The sequence below is a fragment of the Mus musculus genome, chromosome 18, assembly GCF_000001635.26.
Source record: "Mus musculus strain C57BL/6J chromosome 18, GRCm38.p6 C57BL/6J".
NCBI lineage: Eukaryota > Metazoa > Chordata > Mammalia > Rodentia > Muridae > Mus > Mus musculus.
In genome coordinates, this window is record NC_000084.6 from 48052747 (window position 1) to 48071492 (window position 18746).

General features: G+C 39.8%; 1 long non-coding RNA gene and 1 pseudogene across 1 annotated transcript in view; one reads left to right on the forward strand and one right to left on the reverse strand.

The window, feature by feature from the left end:
- The window catches only part of G630055G22Rik (RIKEN cDNA G630055G22 gene), a 185140-nt gene that overhangs the window by 129906 nt on the left and 36488 nt on the right, over positions 1-18746 (forward strand). Inside the window, exon 3 of the long non-coding RNA NR_045404.1 lies at positions 7128-7214. This is a non-coding gene — a long non-coding RNA (RIKEN cDNA G630055G22 gene). The remainder of the gene's footprint in view (positions 1-7127; positions 7215-18746) is intronic.
- Gm5237 lies at positions 15576-17306 on the reverse strand (annotated as a pseudogene).

The window sequence follows — 18746 nt, forward strand, 5'->3', positions numbered from 1 at the left end:
CAATTAGCTTAGTCTGGCTGGCCAGTGAGCCCCAGGGAACCTTCTATCTTTGTCTGTGTTGCAGTGGTTAGGTTACACCTGTCTACCTACATACTTATCTTTTTAAATTTGGGTTCTGAAGGATTGAATATAAGTCATGATGCTTCCAGGGCATGTTCTTTACTGAGCTACTTCTCTAGTCTAGTCACCACTGTTTTGACAGTCAAATGCAATGGTGACAACTGAGAAAACAGGTACTGCACTAAATAATGTGTAACCTATGATAGTACAAGAACTTTACTGGAATTAATAAGAGAAAAATAAGGGGGCAATGGGAGCCAGGAAAAAGAATGGGGAGAAGGAGGAGAAGGGGGTTATAGCAGAGTAGATGTGAACCAGTATGGAGGGGGGGCATGACTACGGGTCTATTAAACTTCAGAGTATTAAATGATCAGACTTAATCAAACACACTATTGTCTCCATGATGTTTTGCCTTCCAAGAAGCCCCCAGCAATGGAGCAAAGATGTGCATAGACTTAAGTCTAGGTCATGATGAGCCCACTAAACCTATCATCGTTTAAAGTTGTTCTCTCAGACACTTTCTATTGTAGTTCTCTAATAAAGTGCTTTAGTTCAGACTCTTTTTCCATACCTGATATATGCTGATCTTTCCAGCAATATGTCAGGAAAACAGAAGCCTTTGACAGAAGGAACATGAGGTCTGGAGAGAAGGAGAAGGAGAAGGAGGAAAAGGAGGAGGAGGAGGTGATGGTGGTCGGGGTGGTGGTAGTGGTTATAGTGAAACTTGACATAGGTGTATAGGGACTATAGCATGGTGTCTGGATTGTCTCTTGATTTCATAAGGAGAGAAAAGACCTACTGAATAAGGACAAGAGAAGGTACATTTAGGGGAGAATGAAGGAGTTAACTCAGCTTGTAAAGCCTCCTGGGACAATAGGAAGTTGGCATATGGAATCTTTTCTCTTATGCTTTCTCTCCTAAACAACACCAGTGACATTGGACCAGGAGTTTTAGACCAGTGAGAGCTTTCTGTGGGCCTGGAGGAAAATGAGTTAATTTTATATGTAGTCGTATTTGCTTGCTAAGAACAGAAGAGTCTTGACTCTCTTGCCCACTCCTCCCCCACTCTCTTTCAATCCAACCCTTATTCTATTATATGATTTTGACAATGGAAGCATTGGAGTGGGAAACGGGCCTGTGTAAGGGTGGTCTCCTTTCATAGCTGTAGCACTGTACCCTTGAACCTAAATGGTTTCTATTAAGTTGAACTTGTGGTGTCGGCACCATCTGACATAAAGGGCCATTGTGATTGTTCAGGTGTGTGAGACTCTTACTTACAGAGAGATTGGCATAACAACTTTTTCATTAATAATTAGTTTTCATACAATGGATTGAATGTGGAAAATAATACTTTACGTTCGCTGAACTCTAACATAATGTTGAGAATTAACATAGGTAGAAATGTTCACTCTGAGACATTACTAAAGGGGTGAGAGAACCTTTCTAGATTTGGCCCTGTTACACATTTCTGTTACACATTTATGCATTCAGTCAGGCATCTTTGTCCTGCAAAAGCAGGCATTCAGAAAGCTCAGAGAACCACTTTCTACCAAAGAGAATGGGGTCTTCAAGGTTAGTTAAGGGTTTCAAAGCCCAGGGCTTTCAAAGCTGCAGGGGTGAGGTGAGAGGCCGGGATAAATTGGGCAGCTCTAACCTTTCAACTTTTAGTTGTTGTGAATAAGAATGGCATCTAGGATCCCCTCATATGCTTTGCTTCTTTCCTAACCTACTGCTTTCTGAGACTGCATAAGAGAATGGTTACTTAATATCATAGCTCTCAAATGATTGTTGATCTTCAAGACTTATAAGCACCCAACTTGGAGACTTCTGTGCCTGTCAGCTTGATGGGGTAAGTATTTATGAATGTCTCAAAACTAGTAAACAGTTGGTTAAGGTTTTAAATGGCCACAGCAGGTGTAAGACCTAGCCCTTTGCAAGGAAGCCAGTGATATGTCATGTGAGAGGAATGGACCAGAGCACCAATCATGGTTGGTTTATAAATGACATGAAACTAGTATGGACATAGTGTCTGGAACTGGGCATTGTGACCTTCATCATGAACTCACTCTTGGCTCAACACCTGATACAAAGATAGCAGCCACCATTCTATTTTAAAGTGCCAACTAATTCCTAGAAAGAATGGACAGCTGTAGGAATTATTTGAACACATATGTTTGTTTTGGTTTTTTATTCAGTACAGGATAAAAGTTTGTCATACATAATATCAGATATCTGGTGTTAATGATACCACACTGCATTCAAGAGCCCTCTCATTTTCTTTTTCAGAGTTATGAGCTACAATTATTCCTCATAAAGGAGTGTTTCCTTGGCATGTAATTCACTGAGTATTCTCTTTATTTGCAATATTGTCTTCTTGATCACAATATATTTTCGATATGAATCTACCTGAAATGTCACTTTTTTCCAACCTCGATACTCGGTTCCTGATAAAGAACAATTGATGAGTTCTTAAACAGAAAAATGAGAATGAATCATATGGCTCCAAATCAATGATTGGCTAAAAATCTACTCAGTTCCCCAAAGACCAAGTGTGAAGAAGTTGTAGCAGCTCTGAAGAAATGATGTCAACCACTAACTCCGCTGTTCATCTTACAGAAGACCAGAAGATCTTCTCTGTTGATGTGACTGCTGAGGTTTTACTTGTTTGGCTTTGTTTTTTGATTCTATTTTGTTTTTTAGTTTGAGATTCTGTATAGATTATAGCTAGATATGCTATTGTTTCTTTCTCTTTCTATAAGAGGAGAATACAGGTATACTGACACACATACGTATATGAATGATTCCAAATAAAAGAGTTTCCTACAATTTTTGTTCTTGTTTAACAGGGTCTTTATTCCAACTGCAATGTTTGTTTTTAGTCTAATTGGCATATTTAGATACTTATGCCAACAACATTTTAGTAAGTATTCTTTTGCATGATGAAATTCATTGCAGTTTTACTCTGCACTCTTTCGGAGAACCTCTCATTTGCTCAGAAAACTGCCTAGGAATTGCGTGATCAAAGATCCTGTCTTAATGAGTATTCTAGGAAGCAAGTATAAAATTAAAACCCAATTGCAAGCAACCTTTCCCTCTTGTGAAATAGGTTTTCAGTTCTCCCCTACATAGCTACACTGCACTCTGAAGAGTTGAGTTTCTGGAATTTTGTTCTCCCTAAGGCATGGAATTGGGAGAAAGATGACATGGTTGAAAAATTCCTATCCATGTGGTCTAAAATAAGTAGCTCTTTAAAAGAATAAAACAACAATTGGCGTAAGACAGGTACTGAGAAGTTTTCTGTTGAATGTGAATATCACACCCTCAGCACATCTCTATCCTTCCACATTCCTGCTACCACAGACCAAGGCTGCCTTGGTAAAGCAGGGAGGTGATGCAGATAGTCTTGTTGAAAAATGTCGGGTTTTTTGGTTTGCTGCATTCTATAGGAATAGATCTGAGAGACCATTCACAGAAGAATACCTGATAGCATCCTGTGTGATAACAAGGCATCATGCATACACACATGTTGATAAAACCTTCACCCCCTAGCTTAGCTTTCTATTTTCCTTCCCTCTAAATATAATGGGGACACAGCAGTCACTTTCAGTCTCATCTATCTTCCCACTCCTCACAAAAGCTTATATTCTCGTGGGCATGGAGCTGCCCACCTGCACAGCCTACAATCTGATGGTGGCTATCGATACTTTTCTTCACGGGGTGTTCAGAAGGCAGGATAAACGTCTCAGCGATGCTTTAGTGTAACATTGCCAGCTGTAGAGGAGCCAAGTCAATAGCATCCATTGTTCATGTAGCACCATTGGAAGGATTGTTTTCGCTTCTGAAAGAAAACACACTCTTAATATTAAACGACGACAACAACAAAGCTCAAGTATAGTATGTAGCTAACAGCCTCACTGTTTTGTGGGAAATAATATGTAGTGTTCAGCTTTAACAAAACAGAGTTCAATATTCAAAGCAGAGTACATAATGACTTGCTAATGCTACTATGTTCTTTGTACAAGCATTATGCAGGGGACAGGCATTCTGGGTTCTTCTTATTGATAATTGTCACCAAGAATATATAGTGTTTTTAAAATCTGTTGTGCTTTTTAAATATTTTGACAGACGATCATTTTGCAGACACACACTTAAGTCTTAAGCCAAAGCCTCAAAGCAGAGACCATTTCAAGTCAAAAGCATATATAGTCTCATTGTCTCTCATGTTTCTCACATTGTCTGTGAAAGTTAGTTTTAAGCACTTAAATACAAATGTGAACTCTCTGCATTGCTAAATATCACCCAAACACTAGCCAACTCATCAGCAGCATAACCAAACCACAGGGAAGGGGGCCATAGTCACCCCCACCCTTGTTCCAATTGACAGCACTCCATTATTTCTCTATGTCTGGTGATTACTACCTGATTTTAAATAGCTGGATTCAAACTGAAATTTATTTTCCTAATCATTTGTAAAAGTTTAGCCTAGTATGATTAACTTGCTGCCTCACAAGGTCCATAATTTCCTGTTTTAGGTGGCATATCACCAAGTGTGGTCAAATATGATTTCCCCACTTACTCATTTTCCAATTAATTATTCAGCCACTGACTTATCTTTAGTGTGATAGCTATGGTTGTGATCACACTATGTGTATTTCCCTTATATTATTTTTAGGATGGTATTTTATTAATGCTTTGAGAATTTCATCAATGTCTTTTGATCATATTCATCGTCTAACTCCTTCCACTAACTCATCCCACTTCCAATCCTACCTCTTCATTCCTCCATATGGACTCTGGTCCATTTTATTTAATAATAAATTTATATTTAGTAATAGCCCTGTCGGTCCAACTTTTGTTGGTCATATACTTCTGCATGTGACATCCACTTCAGTTTGATAGACTTATCCGGGGTCACATCCTTAAGAAACTGACACTCCCAATCCCTGAAGGTATAAATGTATTACTTAAAAACTTATATTTAAAATTTTAATTCTAAAATTGCATATTTTTTAAAAAAATAATACCTTTTGTAAATAAACAATTCAAAAAGTATATGGATAACTGAATATCATGGTACATGCCTATAGTCTTAGCACTCTGCTGAAGGACTGCCATAAATTTGAGGCCTGACTGAGGGCACATAATTATACCTTCTTTTTAATGTGTGTGTGCCTGTGTGTGCACGGGCGCATGTGTGTGTGTGTGTGTGTGTGTGTGTGTGTGTATTTAGAAGAAATAAGCAAAATGTCAAAACAATAACAATAAAATAGCTATATACCTGTAAGTTAGCATTATTTAACACCTGAATATAGACTTGATCTTTTAAATATAGTCTAATAAAGCTCAAAAAGTATATTTTAATATTTGTAATACACAATTATAATTAATTATATTTTTGTTAATTTGTAATAAAATTATTATATTATAATCTTATATATACTATATACATATTATATATGAAATATAATTATATCTTACTTATATTTAAGATATAATTATATCTCACTTTAAATATTGGGAAAAATCAAAGGAAGAAACTGTAGGAATTACTAAACATTAGGCATTCCCAATGAAGCTTTCTGAGACATTAATGATAACTCCACAAACAGAGTTTGAAAGAAAGGTTAACATTTGAGTCTTCTGTTTAGATTTTTAAGCTTTACATTTGATCTTTAGAGAATTGTGACTGAATTTAGTATGCAGATTTAAACATTAGAACCTCAAACGGTGTTCTTACTTCCTTTCCTCTGCACATTTTACAGATTTATTATAGTTTTAACGTGCTATTTGTATTTGGTTGTAATAAAGATAATTCATGTAGCTTTTATTTCTTGCAGTTTCCTGTTTAATAATAATTAAAATTTCCTGCTGTCACTGTGTTTGCATTTTTTCACTCCCAATCACTGCTAGAATTTAGCTGTCAGTCTTTTTAGAAAGAGCTCAAGGTTGTATATGTTTGAGTTTTACGTACTAAAGCTGTTTTTTTAATTTACTTATTTTTTCATATTAAAGTCGAATATCACCCTTTTCTTGCTTCCCAGTAACCCTCACTCAAGTCTCCCCTCCCCCCTCCTCCTTCTCCTCTTTTGAGAAGGGGAGGCCTCCGTCTGGGTGGTCAACCTCCCCACTAGCTCTCCCTCCACATCAAGTTGTTGTATGCCAACTAGGCCCATTCTCTCCCATTGAGACCAAACAAGGGAGTCCATTTAGGTGCAGAAGATGCATACACAGTCGGACAACAGGCTCAAGGACAGCCCCTGCTCCAGGGGCTTAGGTTCAGTCTGTGCTTACTCTTTGGTTGGTGATTCAGACTCTGGGAGCCCCAAGGGTCCAGGTTAGTTGACTCTGTTGACCTTCTGTGGAGTCTCCATCCTCTTCAGGTCCCTCCATCCTTCTCTCAACTCTTCCATAAGACTCTACAGGGTCCATCTAATATTTAGCTGTGAGTCTTTGCATCTCCTTCCATGACTGCTGGGCGGAGCCTCTTAGAGGATATTTATGCTAGGCTCGTTTTTGTAAGCATAACAGAACATTATTAATAATGTCAGGGGTTGGTTCTTGCCTGTGAGATGCGTCTCAATTTGGATAGTCACTTGTTTATCACTTGAGTAGAGGAGAGGGATACTGACTTCTTTGAGTAAATTTTGTATCCAGCCACTTTACTGAAAATGCTTATCAATTGTAGGAGTTCTCTAGTACAATTTTAGGGTCACGTATATATACTATAATATCACCTGCAAATAGTGGTAGATTGATTTCTTCTATTCCAGTTTGTATCCCCTTCAACTCCTTTACTTGTCTTATTGCTACAGGTAAAACTTCAAGTACTATACTGAAGAGATAGGGGATAGCCTTGTCTTGTCCCTGATTTTAGTGGAAAGGCTTTAAGTTGTTCTCCATTTAATTTTATGTTGGCTATTGGTTTGCTGAATATTGCCTTTATTGTGTTTAGGTATCTACCTTGTTTCTGTGTTCTCTCCAAGATTTTATTATAAAAGGGTGTTGTATTTTGTCAAATGGTTTTCCAGTAACTATTAAGATGGTCATGGTTTTTTTTTTTCTTTCAGTTTGTTTACATGGTGGAATGCCTAGATGGGATGAAACCTACTTGATCATGGTGGGTGATGTCTTTGGTATGCTCTTGGATTCTGCTTGTGAGTATTTTAGTGAGTGTTTTTGCATCAGTGTTCATAAGGGAAATTTGTCTGAAATTCCATTTCTTTGCTGAGTCTTTGCGAGGTCTAGGTGTCAGGGTGACTATGGCCTCATAGAGTGAGTTTGGCAGTGATCCTTCTGTTTCTGTTTTGTGAAAGACTTTGAGAAGTGTGTTGGTATTAGCTTTTCTTTTAAATTCTGGAGTTCTGCACTAAAACCACCTGTCCCAGAGCTTTTATCTTATTTTATTTATTTTTTTGAGGGGGGCTGGAAGACTTCTAATGATTACTCATATTTCCTTAGGAGTGTAGGACTATTGAGATAGTTAGTTTACCTGGTCCTGATTTAGCTTTAATAAGGACTATCTGTCTAGAAAATCATCCACTTTATTTAAAATTTTCAGTTTTGTAAAGTATAAGTGTTTGAAGTAAGATCTAATAATTACTTGAATTTCCTCAGTGTCTGTTGTTATGTCTCCCTTTTCATTTTTGATTTCATTATTTGGGTGTTGTCTCCCTTCTTTTTAGTTAATTTGGCTAAGTGTCTTCCTTGTTGATTTTATCAAAGAACTAGCTCTTGGCTTCATTGATCGTGTCGTTCTTTGTTTCTAATTGATTGATTTCAGCCCTGAGTTTGATTATTTGCTGCTATCTACTACTCATGGTTTATGTGTGTGTGTGTGTGTGTGTGTGTGTGTGTGTGTGTGTATGTGTGTGTGTTTTAATTTTCTAGAGACTCCAAATGTTCATTAAATTCACTATGAGAACTCTCCAATTCCTTTGTGAGGGCATTTGGTGCTATGAACTTTCCTTTTTGCACTGCTTTCATAGTGTCCCATAAGTTTGGGTATGCTGTACCCTCATTATCATCCAAATTTCCTGGATTTTTTATGTCATGAACTTTTTAGAGTTTGCACTTTCTTTGATTTCTTCCATCATATTTCCTACACCTGTGATTCTCTCTTCCAGCTCCTGTATTCTGTTGGTGATGCTTGTGTCTGTAGTTCCTGTTCTCTTTCTTGTGTTTTTTCATCTTCAGGATTGTGCCAGTTTGTGCTTTCTTTATTGTTTCTATTTCCTTTTTCAGGTCTTGGACAGTTTTACTCATATCTTTCACCTGTTTGATTGTATTTTCCTGTATTTTCTTAAGGGATTTGTTCATGTCTCCTCTTGAGGCCTCTACCACTTTTGTAAGATTGAATTTAAGATCATCTTCTTGTGGTTCAGTTTCATTAGGTTATCCAGTGTTTGTTGTAGCAGGATAGCTGCATTTTGGTAATGCTGTATTGCCCTGGGTCTTGATGATTGTGACCTGTAGGCATCTGGTTTTAATCCTGATGGCAGCAGGACTTTTCAGGAATGTGAAGTGAGCTGTGGGCTGGACAGTGGAGGTCAGGATACTCAACTCTGCTGGCTGTGCCTCAGGTAGAACCCACTCTTCAGAATGAGTTACAGACAGACCCAACTGACATGGTGGGTAGACCTGACTGGATGGGATTGGTGGAGCAGAGTTCCATGCTGGCTAGTTTTGGCGCCCCCTGGAAGGTTTCCAAGGAGAGGCAATATGCTCTTGTGGCATCTCAAGGGTCCTCCAGACCAAAGAGCAAGTCCAGACAATGGGGCTCTGGGGACTGCATGCAATTCACCTCTGCAGGATGTTCCAGGTAGATCTGGATGGATCTGACTAGGATGGGATTGGTCAGGCAGGATTCTAAGTTGGCTAGTTTTAGGGTCCCTGAAGTTTTCCATGAAGAAGCAAGACACTCTTGGTGGCCAGCAAGGGTCCTCCAGATGAAAGAGCTAGATAACGGGGCTCAAAGGTCCACGTGCAACAAACTTCTGTCAGGAGTTTTAAATACTTATTTTATTTCCATCCGTGCATGTGTGCATGAGTACATGTGTGTGTTTGTGTGAGCTTATATGTTCTGGAACTGGAGTGGCAGACCATTTTGTGCCCCCATGTGGGTGTTGGAAACTGCAAGGCCCTCTGCAAAAGTAATGAGTGCTCTTAACTGTTTAGCTCTCTCTCCGATATCAAAGGGTTTCTAAGTATTTCTGTAAAACCTGATCAGTACCTCGGTTGAGTAGTACCTTTTAATTGTCAACTTGACAACATAGAAACACTTGGGAAGAGAGTCTCAATGAGGAATTATTTAGATCAGACTGTCTTGTGGGCAAGTCTGTGGGAGATGTGCATTTGGTATGGACTGTATACACATAAAATAAAGGCTGATCTCTAAGCATGCACATATTCATTCTTTTTGCTCTTGACAATGGATATGACTAGCTGCTTTAAGTCCAGTGTTGACTTCCCCTTAAAGGTGGACTGTAACCTGTAATTGTGAGCCTGATAAACACTCTCTCCATTAAAATTGCTCTAATCAGGGTAGTTTATCACAACAGAAATGAAGCTAGGATAATACTATGATACCCTTGTTTGATGAGGCAGTTCTGTCTATTTTCTGTTATTACTAATTATTCTGCAGGAAGCTTCAGATCCTGTCCTAATTCTTCTTTATTAATTCTTTTTATTTTCTACTTAGTTATTTGTAGTGATCCTTCATATGTGTTTATGCATGTATGTGAAATTATTTACCATCCTTTTTTGAAATAGGAATATATTGAAGTTATCCTAGTTGATTAGTGAATAGTAACATGATTTATACACATGCATAGAAGTTTATGTAGTCAGAAAGATACATAAGAAGATATTTATGTACTAATTTACAAAGACTTCTGGGAAATGTGTTAAACAAGTTTCAGTGTGGTGTTTGGACAGTCAATAAAAGTGTCATGGAACAATGTTTCTGTCAATTATGGGGCACATGTCTAGGTCCCCTACAGACTAGAGGGGTACTGATCTGTAAGTGCCTTTTTGATATTGGAAACAACAAACCCACCAAACAGTAGGACAGGTGATTAGCAAAATAGGTGGTTTATTTTTATTGAATTAGGTAAAGAGCTCTTTGGAGAATGCTTAAGAACATAAGAAAGGACTCATCTGTGATGGAGTGAGCCATGGCAGATGGCGGTTGGACTGCCTGTCAGACTTTGTTTTATTGAGAACCATTTTATATTATTTTGATGTTTGAGCCACGTTAAAACAAAATAGTAAAAACCACTGCATTTAAAGCTACCAACCACATTGGCTGTACAGGAACTGGAATTTGGTTTAGTTCTGAACATTTGGGAACTGGTTCCATATTCTGATTCCTGTGCACGAGTCTTAATGACAGGTTCTCTGGAAATACCATTCATTTTAAGAGCTTGTCCTCCAGCAGGAAGTCATCAGCGACCACTCTCCACTCGCTCATTCTCCACTCAACTCCGTTTTCTTCCTGTAGTTTCTAAACCTCATGGGCTTGCGAATCTGAAGCAAATTATTTATGTTCTGTGAGGAATTACTAAACGTGAATCATCCCCTCCCACCCCTGCCATGACTCTGCAGACTCCTTACACTTTTCTAGCCAGTGTCAATTGTCAGCTTGGCTCTAGTCCTGTTAACAACAAATAGAATGGATTAGGTGTAGCTCTCATAAAACAAAGTTAGCTCTGTGATGACCCACAGCTGTTTTAAAAATATCTTTAATTTAGAAGAAAGTGGTAGATCAGTATTAGGAATATAGAACTCTAGTATTCCAAAGTAAACAATGGAGATCATAAAGGACTTATCTGGTAGCCTTATATCTAGAATTAGCTTTTCTTTTTATGGGAAACAAGGAACCTCATAACGAGTGAAGATAGGATATTAAATAAGAGTGGGATTTCATCTATGCCATCAAGAATCTTCCAATAAATTTAAGGGCAGATATTTTAATTACATTTTAGTAAATATGCTTACTTATCTAAAATAGTATAATTATTTAGAAAAGTATATACTTTTATGAATGGTATAAATAGGCATAAATGGTCACACTTAATGATTTGGCTTTATGCAACTTTCATTTCTATATTCACTAATATTGAGATAATTCTAAGGTGATGGGGGCTGAGTGGTACCTGTGCTCTGGGAGGGATGTAGTATCTTAGGTATCATAGAATCAAAGATGGAAATGCAAAAAAAAAAAGTATGTTTCTAGCTTACTTTTATATTTTTAAAAGACAAGGGTCATAGATTATTCCAATATCCTTACAATAAATATTCCAACAAATTTATAGGATCTTACCTGATGCTACTTAGTAAAATAAATGCTTATGAGATAAGATGACAAGGCATGATTTAAGCATCTTCTTGCCTAATGGTGAGCTAAGAATATAATGAAATGATTTCTCCAGGTGGCTGAAAAGCTCTGTTATTGCTTGGCTCTTGTTTTCCTGGCATACTGAGTATTGATTTTTACCAACTGAACTCTTCATGCCTCTAGTGAGTAGAACATCTATGGAACAATGCCAAACCTTCATTACAAAGACTCTCTTTCTCTCAATGGCAACAAAAAGGAAAGAGGCATAGTAATGTTTCTCTTTTGCCATGGAATTGGATGGTAGAGGAGACTATTGGGATGGGGATGGGAGAGTGGAGAGGCTTGGCTAAGGAGTAGGCATTGTGCCTATGATGCCTAAGGCATGTTGATTTTTATACGTGGAGGTTTCTGGACCTGTTTGCTGATGGCCAGAAGCTCAAGCAAGATCAGTCTCTGTGCCCTAGCTGTTGCCAGGGATGACAAAGAGCTGAGCTGCCCAAAGAAGAACAAAGAAAAGGAATGCACAGTTTTGAAAAAAAGTATGATGGAGGTCTGTCTTAGTCAGAGTTTCTATTCCTGGACAAAACATCATAACCATGAAGCAAGTTGGGGAGGAAAGAGTTTATTTAGCTTACACTTCCACTTTGCTGTTCATCACCAAAGGAAGCCAGGACTGGAACTCAAGCAGGTCAAGAAGCAGGAGCTGGTGCAGAGGCCATGGAACGATGTTCTTTACTGGCTTGCTCAGCTTGCTCTCTTATAGAACCAAGATTACCAGCCCAGAGATGGCACCACTCACAAGGGGACCTCCCCCCTTGATCACTAATTTAGAAAATGCCTTACAGCTGGATCTCGTACAGGCATTTCCCCAGCTGAAGCTCCTTTCTCTGTGATAATTCTAGTCTGTGTCAAGTTGATACATAACTAGCCAGTATAATTGACCCCTTGTCAACTTGGCATACAAACACATCACTAGTAAGCCTCAAACCTTAGTTTCTTATTCATCCCCAAGATGTAAATAATTTTAAAAGCCCCACAGTCTTTACGTATTGAAAGTTCAATCCCTTTAAAATGTCAAATGTCTTTTAAAATTCAAAGTCTCTTAACTGTGGGCTCCACTAAAGTATTTTCTTCCTCCAAGAGGGAAAAATATCAGGGCACAGTCACAATCAAAAGCAAAATCAAACTCCAACTCTCCAATGTCTGGAATCCAACTCACAATCTTCTGGGCTCCTTCAAGGGCTTGGGTTACTTCTCCATCCCTGTCCTTTGTAGCACACAGCTTGTCTTCTAGGTTCCAGATGCCTGTAGACCACTGCTGCTGCTGTTCTTGGTGGTCAACTCATGGTACTGGCATCTCCAAATACTGCTGTCTTCTACTGTAACTAGGCTTCACCAACAGCCTGTCACAGGCTCTCTTCGTGGTGCCAAGCCTCAACTCCTTTGAATAACCCCTTCTGTCCTGGGCCATCAATTGCAACTGAGACTTCACCTTCACCAATGGCCTTCTATGGCCTCTCACAGTGCCGAGCCTCAGCTGCTCTGTGTGACCCCTTCATGCCTTCAAACCAGTACCACCTGGATAACTCTTACACATTACTAAGTCCAGCCACAGCACAAGGTACAACCTTGGCTATCTCTGGAACACAGCCTCTGTGCTCTCAGAAAACACTTCCCAGAAATGTCACTTCAGTGATGCTGGTCTCTTCTTAATCACCGCCAATTTCTTAGATCCAGGTATCCAGCATTAATAGTCCCAGTAATGCAAAGATTTTGCTTTAGTAGTTCTGGTATCTTGTTAATCACAGCTGATTCTTCAGCCCCAGCTAACAAGAATCACAGAATCTTCACAATCAATATAGCAATGGCCCTGAAAAGAGTCTTTAATCTTCCCTCTGTAATTTCAGAAGCCAGGCCTCCATCTTCTGCACTGTTCTCAACATTATCTTCCAAGCTCCTACACAACATCCCACAGATTTCTTAACACCAAATAGATCTTCTAGCCCAAAGTTTCAAAGTCCTTCCACAGTCCTCTCCAAAACATGATCAGGTTGTCACAGGAATACCCCACTATGCCAGTACCAATTTATCTTAGTCAGAGTTTCTATTCCTGGACAAAACATCATGACCATGAAGCAAGTTGGGGAGGAAAGGGTTTATTCAGCTTACACTTCCACTTTGCTGTTCATCACCAAAGGAAGTCAGGACTGGAACTCAAGCAGGTCAGGAAGCAGGAGCTGATGCAGAGGCCATAAAGGGATGTACTTTACTGGCTTGCTCAGCCTGCTCTCTTATAGAACCAAGACTACCAGCCCAGAGATGGCACCACCCACAAGGGGACCTCCCCCATTGATCACTAATTGAGAAAATACCTTACAGCTAGATCTCGTGGAGGCACTTCCCCAACTGAAGCTCCTTTCTCTGTGATAACTCCAGCCTGTGTCAAGTTGACAGAAATCTAGCCAGTACAAGGTCTCTTACTGTTTCAGTTCTCCATGATTTCATCATGGAGTTTGAATGGGGCCAGTGACTTCGTTTCAGAATGGTGTTACTACTCAGACTCTTTAGGTTTCTTCTTACTAGAAGAACTGGGAACCATATTACTATTTTTAAAAACCAGGAAAAACCACATCCATTTTCTGGATGAAGTCCTTTGGTTGGGAGCATCATTTCTTTGTGTTGTGTTAGATGTTATGACATGATTCTAGCTGTGGTTGGGGAGTGTGGAGTGTGTGTGTGTGTATTATGTGTATGTGTTGTGATTGCAGGCATGTATGTGCCACACATGTAGAGGTCAGAGGACAATTTTCAGGAGTTCGCTCTCACTTTCCACTTAGTCATGAGGCAGGGTCTTTCTTGACTTTTGTTTCTGCCATTTTGTTACGTACCCCAGGCCAGGCGACTGGAACTTGTGCACGCATTTCTTGTCTCTGCCGGCTTCCCTAACTTACCTTAGGAATGCAGGGATTCCAAATGATGTTGCCATGCATGGTTGTGTGGGCTTTTGTTTGTTGGTTTGCTTGCTTGTGTTTGACGTGGTCTCCCAAAATCTGAACTCAGTTCATTAGGCTTTATCCTTTACCTACTGAGCCATTTTTCCTGTTCCTACAAAATCTTTTAAAACATGAGGATTTCTGGGAGAAAAAAAACCTAACATTTCCAATGCTATAAGTTTTGAAGCTATTTATGTATTTATATAATTATAATGACTAATGTGGTAGTCGTGAAACATGTGTGGGCAATCAAATAAACATTCAATTCTATAGTTACAGGCACATATCTACTTCAGGGAAGCCATAGTGGCTAGTTGTAATGATATTGGATGGCAAGCATTTAGAATAGCCCAGACATCTATAGGACAGTACCAAATATGAATAATGTTTTAATAGACTACAGTTTATCAAAATATTCTTAAAATCTATGCATCCCTTTTCTCTCTCCTTATATTTTCACTATCACAGTAAATAACAAATATAATAATTAAAACTATAATTAGTTAATGGACAGAATAGTATGAAAGTCCTCTTTTCCTTCCCTTCCCTGAGTCCCTTTCTGCCATGTCTCTGACAGGGCTGCCCACTTCTGTCATTCTAAATAACACACTGCCCATGTAGAATGGTCAGTGCCACATGGGGTCTGTTGTATCCCTGAGGAAGAACTCTATATTTGCTCTTCTTCTAACATCCTTCCCCAAATTTGTTTCCAAACTTCATACATCCATTTTTAAATTTTCACTTGTACTAGTTGTAGCATAGAGCAACCCATCATTTTAAAACAGGGTGAATTCCTAGGCTCTGCTTATGGTGAGACGTTTGACCCACTCCGTCACCCTCCTTTCAATACATTCTTTTGCCGGGGAGTGGGTTGTGGGTGGGCTTCTGTGGCTTTTATTTTTGCATATAAACCACTGGGGGTTCTTGATGGTGGGCACCCTAGTGATTATCCTGGAGTTCTGAGGGCTCCAGACACTAGCTGGGAAGTCAGGTGACAGAAACAATGATTTAGACCAATCATATGATTACAAAGCTGGGTTTTCTAACAGGGTTCCTGGTGGTCAGGTGTGGACATCTAAGGAAGCAGTGACATGGGAGGGGCATGCACTGGGCCAGCCTTGAGACGCCTGGATGACATCTACAAAGGACCTAGCAGCTGGTAGCTCCAGAGATCTCCAGTCCACTTTTTACTTGGCCAGGGGTTTTCTGAAGGACCTGCCAGCAAACTTGGCTTTGCTACCCAGCTCTTCCTTGATTCTTTTTTTTTAAATTAGATATTTTCTTTATTTACATTTCAAATGCTATCCCAAAACTTCCCTATACTCTCCCTCTTGCCCTGCTTCCCTACCCACCCACTCCCACTTCTTGGCCCTGTACTGGGGCATATAAAGTTTGCAAGATCTAGGGGCCTCTCTTCCCAATGTTGGCCAACTAGGCCATATTCTGCTACATATGCAGCTAGAGACACGATCTCTGGGGGTACTGGTTAGTTCATATTGTTATTCTACCTATAGGGTTGCAGACCCCTTCAGCTCCCTGGGTACTTTCTCTAGCTCCTCCATTGGGAGCCCTGTGCTCCATCCAATAGATGACTGTGAGCATCCACCTCTGTATTTGCCAGGTACTGGCATAGCCTCACAGGAGACAGCTATATCTGGGTCCTGTCAGCAAAATCTTGCTGGCATATGCAATAGTTTCTGCGTTTGGATCCATTATGAGATGGATCCCTGGGTGGGGTAATCTGACTGTATTTGGTCAGGCGCTCCACCAGGTCAGTGATGAAAGTGTCCTCAGCCTCCCCAGATCAGTGGGACACCATGACACTCCAGCCAGTGGACAGGGCCAGCTTACACATCTGCAGAGACTCAGTCACAGAGCCAATCTGATTCACTTTGAGTAGGAGGCAGTTGCAAGACTTCTTGCCTGCGACCTTGGCAATCCACTTAGGGATGATCACTGTGAGGTCATCACCTACCACCTGGATGCCCGCACTAGCAGTGAACTTCTGCCAAGCATCCCAGTCGTCCTCGTCAAAGGGGGCTTCGATGGATACCACTGGGTAGTCTGGATGAAGGACTTGTACAGGTCAGCCAGCTGGTCGTGTGTGATGTACCTGCTGGTATCATCCAGAGACTTGAAGTCCAGGTCATACTTACCAGACCTGTAGAATTCAGAGGCAGCCACATCCATGCCTATGACAACCTGGTCAGTGATGCCGGCCTTTGAAATTGCAGTCTTGAGCAGCAACAGTGCTTCTTTGTTCTCCAGGATGTTAGATGCGAATCCACCCTCATCACCCACATTGGTGGCATCCTTCCGGTACTTCTCCTTGATCACGTTCTTCAGGTTGTGGTAAACCTCTGCTCCAATGCGCATGGCTTCCTGGAAGCTGAATGCCCCACAGGCAGGATCATGAACTCTTGCATGGCCAGCTTGTTGCCAGCATGAGAACCACCGTTGATCACATTGAAAGCCGGGACAGGCAGGATGACTTCAGGGTTGCCAGCCAAGTCAGCAATGTGGCGGTAAAGGGGCACCTCCCTTTTCCACGACACCAGCTTTGCAGACAGCCAGGACACTCCCAGAATGGCATTTGTGCCAAATTTAGATTTATTCTCGGTGTGGTCCATCTCGATCAATCATCAGCTGGTCAATCTTCTCTTGCTCCACAACACTCACTTTCTTGCTAACCAGAGCAGGCACAATTGTGTTATGGATGTGCTCAAAAGTCCGCGAGTCACCCTTCCCCATGAAGCGGGTCTTATTATTGTCTCGGAGTTCTAGGGCCTCGTAGATACTAGTGGACGCACCGCAGCTCGGAAGAGACCTTTTGCTGTGTACATATCCACCTCAACAGTGGGATTCCCACGGGAGTCTAAGATCTCTCTCTCTCTGGTATGGATGCTGAGAATAGACATGGTGAACTTCTGGCAGTAGGTTCGCTGAGAAGGAAGGAAAGAAGGTGCTGTAGACACCGAAGAAAGCGTTAAGGACCTCAATACATTCTTAATCTTTCACCTCATTCTTGAAAACAATTTACAACTGTGAAACACATACACTCATGCAAAACTTAGCTTGACACATCCATTGTTTACATTTAAAAGTAAAGCAGAGAGACAATAGTTACAATTCTTTAACAATGTGGATATTAATCACAGAACCAATTCTTTGAATGCCTTTTAGGTGATTGGCATATGTTCCTTTGTTATTGATCTACTCCTACTAATGGAGAAGATGATTAATGTAAGTTTTTAGGAGCATCTTTACTATACAGTATGCTATTCTAGCTTAACTATGATGCTGCAATTTTATTTGCTGATGCATAACTCATATTTTTATTATTAATATTTAATTACAAAGTAATAGGTTCTTATCATTATTTTCATTTGTTCATGGAACTATTTTCTTTAATTTTAAAATTAATCCCATGTCTTACTCTTTGGATTGTTTCTCATTTCTCTGCCCATACTGTTTCAGAAAGATTTTTTAAGTGTTAAGTTTTCTGGATATATAAATATCCATATATATGTATATGTATATATCCATATATATATACATATATATACACATATATATACACACACACATATATAGTAGTTTTTGCACCACATATAGATTAGATATGAGAGAGAAAGGGGAATTCTAGATGTATAGAATTTTTACAAGAACTTACATGTTTTTTGTCTTTTCTTCCATCTGACTTTATTATTGGCCCTAAAATTCCAGAACCCATAAGATTACTGTCCCTGCAGCTAAGGTGACATTCAACATTTATCACTCTCATTTGGTAGATCCAGCCCTGTGGTAACCACCTTGACTATTGATGTGAATCTCTTGAGGAAGACAGACCTGAGAGATGACTTCCTTTCATCACCCTCACGTGGTACCCTCACGTGTCAAGTCTACAGCAGATCCTGAAGGCATGAGGAACATGTCAAGTGCTAAAGTGAGGAGAATCTCTCTGGAGTCCTCAGAAGTGATTTACTTTCATGGGTGTTTCCTGGATGTCTCCATTGTCTCCCCATACAGGATTCCTTTAAAATGTGTGCCACATAAAATAGTTCAGTTTCTGCAAGATAAGAGAGATGAGCTCTCCTTGAATTTACAATAAGAAAAAATGTGTCTGTCTTCTGAGAAAGATGCCCTGATAAATGAATTTTGGAGGAAAGGATTTTTAACAATAACTTCATTATATAATCAGAGGAAGGGGGTTTAAGACATGAGCATTTTGTCTGTCTATTCTGTTATTTCAGCCAAGACTGTCCCAGTGCATTTTTGCAAGCTGTCTTTTGGATATACCTACGATTCTAAGTGAAGGGAAGCAAATGGTTTCTTTTGATAGGTCATTTCATTTAGCT